This window comes from Bufo gargarizans, chromosome 9 (assembly GCF_014858855.1).
Source record: "Bufo gargarizans isolate SCDJY-AF-19 chromosome 9, ASM1485885v1, whole genome shotgun sequence".
In the NCBI taxonomy this organism is placed as follows: Eukaryota; Metazoa; Chordata; class Amphibia; order Anura; family Bufonidae; genus Bufo; species Bufo gargarizans.
The window spans coordinates 193081131-193094779 of NC_058088.1; positions in this window are offsets into that span (position 1 = coordinate 193081131).

A 13649-nucleotide genomic window follows, 5' to 3' on the forward strand; every position below is an offset into this window, starting at 1 on the left:
CCGTCCACATGATGTAACCTGATTCCTCAGACCAGGCCACCTGGTGCCATCTCTTCTCCAGGTAAGTGACGCACACACACACGGCCGTCCACATGATGTAACCTGATTCCTCAGACCAGGCCACCTGGTGCCATCTCTTCTCCAGGTAAGTGACGCACAAACACATGGCCGTCCACATGATGTAACCTGATTACTCAGACCAGGCCACCTGGTGCCATCTCTTCTCCAGGTAAGTGACGCACCCACACACGGCCGTCCACATGATGTAACCTGATTCCTCAGACCAGGCCACCTGGTGCCATCTCTTCTCCAGGTAAGTGACGCGCACACACACATGGCCGTCCACATAAAGTAACCTGATTCCTCAGACCAGGCCACCTGGTGCCATCTCTTCTTCAGGTAAGTGACGCACACACACATGGCCGTCCACATGATGTAACCTGATTCCTCAGACCAGGCCACCTGGTGCCATCTCTTCTACAGGTAAGTGACGCACACACACATGGCCGTCCACATGATGTAACCTGATTCCTCAGACCAGGCCACCTGGTGCCATCTCTTCTACAGGTAAGTGACGCACACACACATGGCCGTCCACATGATGTAACCTGATTCCTCAGACCAGGCCACCTGGTGCCATCTCTTCTACAGGTAAGTGACGCACACACACACGGCCGTCCACATGATGTAACCTGATTCCTCAGACCAGGCCACCTGGTGCCATCTCTTCCCCAGGTAAGTGACGCACACACACATGGCCGTCCACATGATGTAACCTGATTCCTCAGACCAGGCCACCTGGTGCCATCTCTTCTCCAGGTAAGTGATGCACACACACATGGCCGTCCACATGATGTAACCTGATTCCTCAGACCAGGCCACCTGGTGCCATCTCTTCTCCAGGTAAGTGATGCACACACACATGGCCGTCCACATGATGTAACCTGATTCCTCAGACCAGGCCACCTGGTGCCATCTCTTCTCCAGGTAAGGCTACTTTCACACTGGCGTTTCTGGGTCCGCCTGTGAGATCCGTTTCAAGGCTCTCACAAGCGGCCCAAAACGGATCAGTTTAGCCTCAATGCATTTTGAATGGATAAGGATCCGCTCAGAATGCATCAGTTTGCCTCCGTTCAGCCTCCATTTCCCTCTGGAGGCTGCCTGCAGTGTTTTGTTGTCCGCCTGGCGATGTGGAGCCAAACTGATCCACTCTGAGTTGTCCCTAACACTAGTTCCTACCTGTTATGGGCCATGACAGCCACACAAAGTCCAGGGAACGCAGGTACAGCATGCACGCCAAGCACACTCTGCTTTTAACCCCGTCCGGTGCCATAACAGCTTCCATCGGATCCAGGGATACAAGTATGGATATGGTGCAATTGTAAACAGATCTGTCCCCCATTGACTTTCAATGTAAGTCAGGACGGATCCGTTTGACTTACACTTAGACTTTTTTCTGACAGATAATACCAGTGTTTGCTTTATATGTGAGGATCAGTCTGTGCAGATACCAGACGGATCGCACCAAAACGCAGGTATGAAAGTAGCCTAAGGCCCCTTTCACACGGGCGAGTTTTCCGTGCGGGTGCAATGCGTGAGTTGAATGCATTTCACCCGCACTGAATCCGGACCCATTCACTTCTATGGGGCTGTGTACATGAGCGGTGATTTTCACGCATCACTTGTGCGTTGCGTGAAAATCGCAGCATGCTCCATATTGTGCGTTTATCACACAACGCAGGCCCCATAGAAGTGAATGGGGCTGCGTGAAAATCGCAAGCAAGTGCGGATGCGGTGCGATTTTTACACACGGTGGCTAGGAGACGATCAGGATGGAGACCCGATCATTATTATTTTCCCTTATAACATGGTTATGTAGTGAGGGAAAATAATAGCATTCTGAATACGAAATGCATAGTACAATAGCGCTGGAGGGGTTAAAAAAATAAATAAATAAAAATGTAACTCGCCTTAATCCACTTGTTCGTCGGCCGGCTTCTCTTCTGTCTTCTTTTGTGAGTAATAGGACCTTTTGATGACGTCACTACGTTCATCACAATTGACAGTTGTACTTAAAAAATGCCCATGGGAGAAATAAAAAAGAAAACCTTGAATTGGGATAGTGACACTAGGTGTACCTGCTGCCACCAGCAGAGGACAGTGTGACTCTTACATGGTGCGGGAGAAGCACCCTGAGAAGTGATGGGAACGCTGGGACTATTGGCGCTTAAAGGAGTGTAAATTTGATCACTGCAAGACAGGCAACTATCCGGGCGCTGAAATCCTCTCGCTTCACTTTGGGAGCCCTGTTCTAGAGATAGGTGCCACTGCTGGGAACCGCCCCTATCTGATATTGATGGCGCATCTTAGCAACAACCTCTTTAAGGGTGAGTTCACACACGGCAGATTTCTGTGGCCCATAAAATGTGTGAAAGACAATAGTGATTGTGATCATAGGCTTTTTTTTTTTTTTTCTTGCTGTCAGGGAATGGAAACTATGCTTACATTGAACCTTGCTCAGCTCAGTACTGGAGAGAGCTGGTAATGAACAGTGCATCTGTGTGAGCGCAAATACGCCTCTCGGTATGAACAGGAGTGATTGTATAAATTGACAGGAAGCAGAGATCTTTAAAGGCTGAGTGTATTAGAAAACTACACAATCTTTCCACATGCGATGATTAACGAGGGATAATCTGGTGCTCGGGGAACCTCGGTGCTGGAGGAATAGGATGATGGGGGTTATCATCAGATGTGCAAGGTTTGGCAGGGCATCCTCAGTGTTGTCTTCATAACGCCAGCTGGAGCAGGGTCCCAGCAGCACAGATGATTTCAGGAGAGGATTGTGCTGATCTTGTGGAGGTCACAGGCTGAGAGTTACATAGTGGGGAGAGCAGGATTTTTTGCAGCACAGAGTATTTCAGGAGAGCAGTGTGCAGAATCTTTGTTTTATTTTTTTGATGGGTGTTTTCACAGACTGAGTTAAGCCTCATGCAGACGTCCGTGGAACACGGTCCGTGAGATACCAGACTGGCATAGCAACCAATGACGCCGTGCGCTCCTGCAATGCCAGTCCGGTATCTCATGGACGTCTGCATGAGGCTTTACATCAGTGGTGCACAACCTTTTCTGGTTGGGGGCCACATTGTCAGCCTGAACCAATTCCAAGGGCTGAAAATTAAACTTAAAGGGGTATTACCAACTGAAATACTGTATTTTTGGCATATTGAACATACAGTATTTTCTATAAATGTTTAGTTACAGTTCCAGGACTCCCATCGAATAGGAGAATACATGAAAGATACATGTAAAAAGCCATAAGACATAGATATACATGTCTTTTACCAGATGTTTGGGGGCCGCACAGAATGGTATCGAGGGCCGCATGTGGCCCCCGGGCCGCAGGTTGTGCACCCCTGCTTTACATAGTGGAAATTGCAGGTTCCCCAGAAGCACAGAGTATTTCTCCAGGAAAGGAAGGTCTGACCCGTCCACTCCTGATGATGTAAGTGGGGAGGACTATAATAAGCAATTACCATGTACGGTTAATCTATGTATTTTCTCATTTCCCGGCCAAAACTCATGACGACTTCCGAATCCAGTTCCAGTTCTGGGTAAAATCCACGGATCCATCCCAGCGTCTGTGAAACCCCTGCATCTGGGGGAAGGAAGGTCAGTATGGATCTCTACCCTCCGGGGCCTGGTAGCGGCACAATACTGTTATATAAATGTGGTCTGTGCAGGGGCTGATGTCGTCTTCCGTGCAGACATCGCTTTCACAGGTGACTAGTCGGCTCCACAAGCTAAACTGCATTTGTCATAACCGTCCGCCATTTATTTCCAGTGAACACTGGAGATGAGGAATCCTTTCTAAATCTCAACCATAAATGAGTGACCGATCCCGCTCAGTGCTGTTAATGACAACGCATCCGCCTCCATCAGTGTGCGTGTCTCAATAGACTTTCAGCTGTTTTGTATTGTTTACCAGTCACTAATGTCCGCCCCTCGGGCCAGCAGTTCTTCTGCAGTCTCTGACACCTTAAGGAAAAATTTGTGGTAAGTTAAAAAAAATATGGGAAGGATATTTGGTTGTAGGACAGTACTGTATGGACAATGTCTGACGTCCACACACAGGACCATGATTGGCCCAGGAAATGCGGTCTGTGAGTCGGCTGGTTGACTGCGGCTCCCCTGACCCGGCTGTACTGTATTATGAATTCCTATCTGATCGCGGGGCTATTACACTGCGCTCGCATCATCATGTCTACAATAGACTCGCAATCAGATAGGAATTCCTATGATACAGTTCTGATCAAGGGAGCTGCGGCCGACACACACAGACCATGTTTCCGATCACAGTCGTGTGTATGAGCCCTAAAGCCTAGGAAGCCCATTGTTGTCCATATAGCACCGTCCGACAACTAAATATGCTTCCTATTGTTTTCTAATCTGTACAATAGTGTATGTCATTTTTCAAAAGACTCCTCAGCGCAGTGATTCTAGATGGAGAGCCATTAAACGGTGCGGAGTAGCTGCGACTGCAGCGTATTTTGCTCTGGTTTTGCCGCTTTCTTAAAGATATCTTTGTAACAATGCAGTAAAAGATTATTATTTTTTTTTCTGTCACCTTTACAAAAGATCAAAAAAATAAGCAGCAAAGGTGGCATGTGTGAATACATCCATAGGCCAAAAAAAAGTAATGAGGGGTATGTATTAAAGCTGCATTTTCTGGAGTCCAAAAGAGGATATTTATTATTAATCTAACCCAGTTTTCTGGTTTAGAAAAGTCGTATAAGTTTTTCGCAGGTGCCAGTTTGCTGTAAATTTTGCAACTTTGACGTTTTCTCCGACGCCCTTTCCACTTTTCCAAAAATTAAGTGGAACCTCTGTGGCTCGACGCAGCTCCAGCTCATGGATGGCCTGACACAGTTATTAGGATGCATGTGCTTCTTATTAATTGTGGCACATCTTACGTCCGCGCAGGACAAATTAGGACCAACGTACATAATGTCAGTCTTGATAAACATCCCACAACTTTTTGAGCAAGCCGCAAACAAAAATATTTGTGTTAAAATAAAAAATTGTTGCCCGGTGTAAATGACACCTGAAATCTAAGCCCCAGTCTTAATACATTGTATCAGTGGAAATTTTAGAGGATCCCTTTCTCTGGCTCTACTTAAAAAATAATAATAGACCTGCTGAAATTTGGCGCCATCCTGTGGCCACTTAGCAGAATGCACCCTGTGATTATTATGACACAACCCAAACTTCAGAGCCTTGATAGTTTACCTCTGCAGTCAATTGAGTGATGTTGATTGCTTTTAAAAACAAAAAGTATATATTTTTTCTGTAAATGAAATTTAAACAATATGTGATGAAAATTCTGCTGCTTTGTGTGTTAATATCCTCGCCATTTGCAAATCTTTGCATGCTATCAGTGACTGGGAGCAATCCTGCTTGCATCCAGAGTTAGGCCTGTTTCACACGATCAGTATTTACCAGGAATAGAACCTACAGAGAAAATGTATCAGAAATATTTGTGCCTCTTCTGTGTTTTGGATTACAAATACTGATCAAATACTGATGCAAAATACTGACCACATACTTAGCATGTGACATCAGAAGGGCTCGTTAGGTGAGACACAGTAATAAGCCATGGACTTGTCCCGTTTTGGAATTACCTGAACAGGTTTCCAGTCACTGACGACAAGGAGATTTAGAAAATGGAGAGAAATGAAATCACAAAGATATTGGAAAGGTGCGGCTTTGTTTCCAGGTGTTTGATAGAAATCATGCAGCGTATGACTTGCCATAGTATTCTGATGTCACAGCATCGTCTACCTGCATTTTGACAGAGCAGAGGCGGAATGTCATTCTCATCTTGCACAATACCACCTGGCAAATAATGCATTAGTCAAAATGAGCGAGACCCTGTACAATGTATGAGACCCTGTATACGCCTGTTCAGCTCAAGACATCCTCAAATACAAAGAGGTCTCACAAAAAAAACGCTTCTGATCTGTTTTCAGTTTTTGTGTCAATAGAGCTTATAAAGCATCTTATTAAACCCCCCCCCCCCCCCCACGTCAACTACAAAGAGACTCTCCCTCTAGGACCCCGCGCTCCCTCCTTTACACAGACTGCCCTTAGGTTTTAATGAGCACCATGAAACTGTCATTTATCTTCTCAGATCCCTCCAGGATTTTATACAACGTCATCTGGACCCAGAGAGAAACCCACTCTGCAGACTGAACGGTGGGTGCTGAGAGAACGAAGTACTGTGCGTGGTACTGTGAGACTGTATAAAAAATGATAGGATTAGATACACAACTCAGACAGCATTGCACATGGTAGGATTAGATACACGACTCGGCAGACAGTATCACATAGGATTAGATACACAGCTCAGCAGACAGTATCACACAGGACAGGATTAGATACACGGCTCAGCAGACAGTATCACACAGAATAGGATTAGATACATAGCTCAGCAGACAGTATCACACAGGATAGGATTAGATACAGCAGTGCAGCAGACAGTATCACACAGGATAGGATTAGATACACCGCTCAGCAGACTGTATCACACAGGATAGGATTAGATACATAGCTTAGCAGACAGTATCACACAGGATAGGATTAGATACACAGCTCAGCAGACAGTATCACACATGATGGGATGAGGTGCAGCAGACAGTATCACATAGGATTAGATACACAGCTCAGCAGACAGTATCACACAGGATAGGATTAGATACACAGCTCAGCAGACAGTATCACACAGGATAGGATGAGATATAGCAGTGCAGCAGACCGTATCACACAGGATAGGATGAGATACAGCAGTGCAGCAGACAGTATCACACATGATGGGATGAGATGCAGCAGTGCAGCAGACAGTATCACACATGATGGGATGAGATACAGCAGTGCAGCAGACAGTATCACACATGATGGGATGAGATACAGCAGTGCAGCAGACAGTATCACACATGATGGGATGAGATACAGCAGTGCAGCAGACAGTATCACACATGATGGGATGAGATGCAGCAGTGCAGCAGACAGTATCACACATGATGGGATGAGATACAGCAGTGCAGCAGACAGTATCACACATGATGGGATGAGATACAGCAGTGCAGCAGACAGTATCACACAGGATGGGATGAGATGCAGCAGTGCAGCAGACAGTATCACACATGATGGGATGAGATACAGCAGTGCAGCAGACAGTATCACACATGATGGGATGAGATACAGCAGTGCAGCAGACAGTATCACACAGGATGGGATGAGATGCAGCAGTGCAGCAGACAGTATCACACAGGATGGGATGAGATGCAGCAGTGCAGCAGACAGTATCACACATGATGGGATGAGATACAGCAGTGCAGCAGACAGTATCACACATGATGGGATGAGATACAGCAGTGCAGCAGACAGTATCACACAGGATGGGATGAGATGCAGCAGTGCAGCAGACAGTATCACACATGATGGGATGAGATACAGCAGTGCAGCAGACAGTATCACACATGATGGGATGAGATACAGCAGTGCAGCAGACAGTATCGCACATTCAGGCTTGGGCTCTGTTCACATGTTAAAAAAAAAAAGTACACTGAGCAGTAGACAGTCTCAAACATGATAGGCTTGCATACACTTGGGGGTGTAGCTATAGGGGGTGCACAGGTAGCAGTTGCTAAAGGGCCCAGGAGCCTGAGGGGCCCAAAGACCTTTGGGCCACATAAGAAGACACCAGTATTATAGAAAGTGCATGCTGGTGAAGTTACACCTCTGGCTGTAGGGAAGGGGTAAGGTGAAGAATTTTGGTTAGGTTAATATTTCTCTCAGGCAGCACAAAGGCTATGTGCACCCCGGCCACAGAGCAGGGAAGAGGGAGCTCAAGCTGAACCCTTCCCCAGGGCCCATGAGCTACACCCCTGCATACAGTGCCTAGCAGCATGCTGTCCCTGGCCATTATTGTGCAAGGTGATGCAGTAACGTCATGCGTCAGTGAATCGGTGACATGTGCGGTCCGTACTCTGCACAGACCGCTCACACATCCATTACCTTCAACTCCTTGCAATTTTCAGTTTTTGCGTTTTCCTTTTTTTTCATTCCTGTCTTCTTGCAGCCATAACGTCTTATTTTTTTACATTAACATAAGTGTATTAGGGCTTGTTTTTTGTAGGACAAGTTGTGCTTTCTTATGGCACCACTTTATATTGAATGCAATGTAGTGGGACCCTTCACTTTCATATCGCCAGTGCGTGCTTGTTATTGTGCTGTGTATCAGGACCCTAATATTACATGATGGGGAGTGTAGTTGGTGCTGCGCGGTAGACATGTCTTCGTGGAATGATCTGATCTCCTGGGATTTCTATACGGATTTTCTTTTTCTACAAACACTGATGGAGCAGAGAATAGTTTATCAGTGCAAGGAGGGGATGCATTGAGGGTATCGCTGGGGAACACCTAGGGGGAGGCAAAGTGCTAACGTGTCACGCACACGCCTGCCCGCCTATAAAGCAATAGGCGGGGATACTGTATGCACTGTATATACCTGTAGACACGCTGTATACCACTGACATAGATTGGTCCCTGGATAGAGAGCAGACAGTATCACACGTGGACAGGCCCTTATGGATTTGCCTGGGCTAAACATGACCGGTATTTTTCAAAGAATTAAAGGCAGAGATCGGGGTGTGACACAAATTTCGACAAAGCAGGCATAATATGTAGAACATCACAGAGACTCGTGGGGAGTAACGTCTAGTGATGCACAGGACCTCCGTCACAGAGGGGGCATGCACCCTGGGCAAACCCCTCTGAGCAGAGCGAGTTCACGCGTGCCAGGCTGATCATAACACACAGGCTGCACACTGGTAACTCCATGCTGGCTGCGGGTGGCAGCCTTCTCTGGGATTTGTGTTGATGATAACCACTAGGTGGCAGCACAGCTGATTGCGATGATAGAGCGCTGGTGGGCAGCTTTATTTTCCTGCACTATTACCAGCTCCTCAGCTGTGTGAACGCTACATATTACATTTATGGTGGTGCCCGCTCTGGTAGCGGTAAAATTGTGGTTGGACAACCATTGTGCTACCTCTGCGGGTAAAAGGTGAGTAAAATGGTCTGCAGCTTCCTACCAGGAAGACATTAATGTTACTGTGGAGCTTGTATCACCTCACTGGGGTTGTATCTAATCCTATCCTGTGTGATACTATCTGCTGAGCTGTGTATCTAATCCTACCCTGTGTGATACTGTCTGCTGAGCTGTGTATCTAATCCTATCCTGTGTGATACTGCCTGCTGAGCTGTGTATCTAATCCTATCCTGTGTGACACTGTCTGCTGAGCTGTGTATCTAATCCTATCCTGTGTGATACTGTCTGCTGAGCCGTGTATCTAATCCTATCCTGTGTGATACTGCCTGCTGAGCTGTGTATCTAATCCTATCCTGTGTGATACTGTCTGCTGAGCTGTGTATCTAATATTATCCTGTGTGATACTGTCTGCTGAGCTGTGTATCTAATCCTATCCTGTGTGATACTGTCTGCTGAGCTGTGTATCTAATCCTACCCTGTGTGATACTGTCTGCTGAGCTGTGTATCTAATCCTATCCTGTGTGATACTGTCTGCTGAGCTGTGTATCTAATCCTATCCTGTGTGATACTGTCTGCTGAGCTGTGTATCTAATCCTATCCTGTGTGATACTGTTGCTGAGCTGTGTATCTAATCCTATCCTGTGTGATACTGTCTGCTGAGCCATGTATCTAATCCTATCCTGTGTGATACTGTCTGCTGAGCTGTGTATCTAATCCCATCCTGTGTGATACTGCCTGCTGAGCTGTGTATCTAATCCTATCCTGTGTGATACTGTCTGCTGAGCTGTGTATCTAATCCCATCCTGTGTGATACTGTCTGCTGAGCTGTGTATCTAATCCTATCCTGTGTGATACTGTCTGCTGAGCTGTGTATCTAATCCTATCCTGTGTGATACTGTCTGCTGAGCTGTGTATCTAATCCTATCCTGTGTGATACTGTCTGCTGAGCTGTGTATCTAATCCTATCCTGTGTGATACTGTTTGCTGAGCTGTGTATCTAATCCTATCCTGTGTGATACTGTCTGCTGAGCCGTGTATCTAATCCTATCCTGTGTGATACTGTCTGCTGAGCTGTGTATCTAATCCCATCCTGTGTGATACTGCCTGCTGAGCTGTGTATCTAATCCTATCCTGTGTGATACTGTCTGCTGAGCTGTGTATCTAATCCCATCCTGTGTGATACTGTCTGCTGAGCTGTGTATCTAATCCTATCCTGTGTGATACTGTCTGCTGAGCTGTGTATCTAATCCTATCCTGTGTGATACTGCCTGCTGAGCTGTGTATCTAATTCTATCCTGTGTGATACTGCCTGCTGAGCTGTGTATCTAATCCTATCCTGTGTGATACTGCCTGCTGAGCTGTGTATCTAATCCTATCCTGTGTGATACTGTCTGCTGAGCTGTGTATCTAATCCTATCCTGTGTGATACTGCCTGCTGAGCTGTGTATCTAATTCTATCCTGTGTGATACTGTCTGCTGAGCTGTGTATCTAATTCTATCCTGTGTGATACTGTCTGCTGAGCTGTGTATCTAATCCTATCCTGTGTGATACTGTCTGCTGAGCTGTGTATCTAATCCTATCCTGTGTGATACTGTCTGCTGAGCTGTGTATCTAATCCTATCCTGTGTGATACTGTCTGCTGAGCTGAAGACTAAGCTGTGAATGTCCGACTTGCAGCCCTCCAGCTATCAGTGCATACAGGGCCGCAGGTTGGACATCCCTGAGCTAAGCTTATTGTGTGCGATACTGTCTGCAGAGCTGAAGTATGAGCCTACCTAGTGTAATACTGTCTACCGAGCCACTGTATCTAACCCTATAATAAGTGATACCACACCAGACTAAACACCACTATATTCTTGGAATACTGGGGAAAATGCAAGTTACAAATATTTTCTTTTTCAGGAACGACCCCTATTATACATATAGTAGGTGTGTGTATTCAGTGTGTGTATTATATGGTAGGTGTGTGTATACAGTGTGTGTATTGTATGGTAGGTGTGTGTATTATATGGTAGGTGTGTGTATTATATGGTAGGTGTGTGTGTGTATACAGTGTGTGTATTATATGGTAGGTGTGTGTGTGTGTGTATACAGTGTGTGTATATTATATGGTAGGTGTGTGTATACAGTGTGTGTATATTATATGGTAGGTGTGTGTGTGTGTGTGTATACAGTGTGTGTATATTATATGGTAGGTGTGTGTGTGTATACAGTGTGTGTATATTATATGGTAGGTGTGTGTATGTATACAGTGTGTGTGTGTATATTATATGGTAGGTGTGTGTGTGTGTATACAGTGTGTGTGTACAGTGTTTGTATTATATGGTGGGTGTGTATACAGTGTGTGTATTATATGGTGTGTGTGTGTATACAGTGTGTGTATTATATGGTGTGTGTGTGTATACAGTGTGTGTATTTTATATGGTGTGTGTGTGTGTGTATACAGTGTGTGTATTTGGTGTGTGTGTGTGTGTATATATACAGTGTGTGTATTATATGGTAGGTGTGTGTGTGTATACACTGTTCACAAAATGTTAGGGATATTTCGGTTGTGGGTGAGATTTCAGGATGAACCTAAAATGCGGAGAACTTAATGTGACCTTCTCTAACCTTCTGAATGCACACGTCCAACTGTTCAATGTTTCAGGACTTTTTGCACAACTTGCTGTTCTCTAACGAGGAGCTTAACAGCTAAATTTACAACAGGTGTTTGATCCATGAATCGCCCAATTCCGAGTTCAATGAGAATTGGTATTAAACAGTCCTCCTCATCATGCTGCTCACATTCTGACATCATGAGACCAAGACTACGCCTAACATTTGATGAACATGACCTCGCCATTGTGAGGCTTCAAGCAGGATGTTCTCAGATGGAAGTGGCCCCTGAGTTTAGAGTGTCACAGAGTGTCCTCAGCAGGTTGTATCAGAGATACAGAGACTGGAAGAGTCACAGGCAGAGAAGTGGACGTCCTTTGGCCACATCCCACACTGATGACCGTTTTATTGTAAACAATGCCCTGAGGAACCGGATGATGAATGCAACACAACTCCAGGCACATGTAAGGGAGAAGAGAGGCACCCAAGTGTCACCTCAGACCATTCAAACGTGGTCTGCCTGCTAGACCACCTGTAAGGTACCTGACCACACCACCAGGCACAGGCCTCATCGTCTTGTATGGGCCAGGAACCATCTACACTGAGTGGTCCTCAGTGCTGTTCACTGATGAAACTCGATTCACGCTGAGCGGAAATGATGGCCACCAATGATGTTGGAGACGTCAAGGAGAGCGCTCTGCATCAGCCTTTGGTGGGGGTGGTGTTACAGTGTGGGCAGGTGTGTCTAGTCAGTACAGAACTGCCCTACACTCTGTGAATGGTCCAGTGACAGCCCAGACTACTAGAAGAACACTATTAATCCAGTCATTGAGCCTCTATATGACCATCACAGGCCTAATGTCATCTTCATGGAGGACAAAGCTCAAGCTCATCGAGGTCACATCATTAGTGAACCTCACATGGCGTGGTTTGCACTTTATGCAGACCTGAATCCCATTAAAAACCTATGGGATCAGCTGAGTCGCCGTGTAGAGGCTCGTAACTCTGTACCTCAGGAGGGCCACCCTTCAAGAAGAGCGGGACGCCATGCCTCAGCAGACAATAAGGCGACTTGTGAAGAGCAGGAGACGTCGTTGTCAGGCTGTTATGGATGCTCAAGGCCACAGGACAAGTTACTGAGAAGCTGACATTTTGTGGCGGTGTACCCAGCACTGGGGTCGGCTCTGAGATGAGGAGACACCATTGCTGCTTTATACTTAATGCCTGACTTCCATGATATAATATCACCGGAGCCCGAACGTTTTATGTTTTCCATAAATTTCACCCAAAATCCAAATAGCCCGAACTTTGTGAGTAGCATGTATTACATAGTAGGTATATATGTGTATTATACATATGTGTGTGTATACATATATATACCATACGTGGTGTTTGGCGCTGTATACTGTGAGCCTCCTGTCCGGTGTCAGTGAGGGCTGGAGATCCATCATTCCTGTTCAGAAATAGATCCGCCTGTCATCCACGGGATCACATTACACGGGATCACCACGTATCCATACACATATGTAACCTTGGCGTCCCATTCTTATAGGACCTTCAGCCCTGTTAACCCTTTCATCGCCCAGCATGCGTTTTGGATCCTCAGTCATAATTGTGTTAAAAAATATTCCTATTAATGATTATAATTTCGGCCAGAAGAAGCGACGAGGTGATGAGGAATTTAACGGTGTTTGCGGCTGTCATGGGAATACTAATCCCCACCCCGTCCCCTCTCCTCCCGGACTCTGTGGAGACCGCACAATAGCTCCTAGGAAGGAACACAGACATCCACAGTTAATCCAGCCGTCGCCATGGGAACGGCAGCCGACAGCGCGTACGCACCAGCAGCAGCGGCTTTCCAGAATTTTTATACAGCGGTTTAATCAATCCGTGCCAGCTATCAGGTGCCCGAGCGCTCTCCGCGACTCCCATTACACGGCTCCC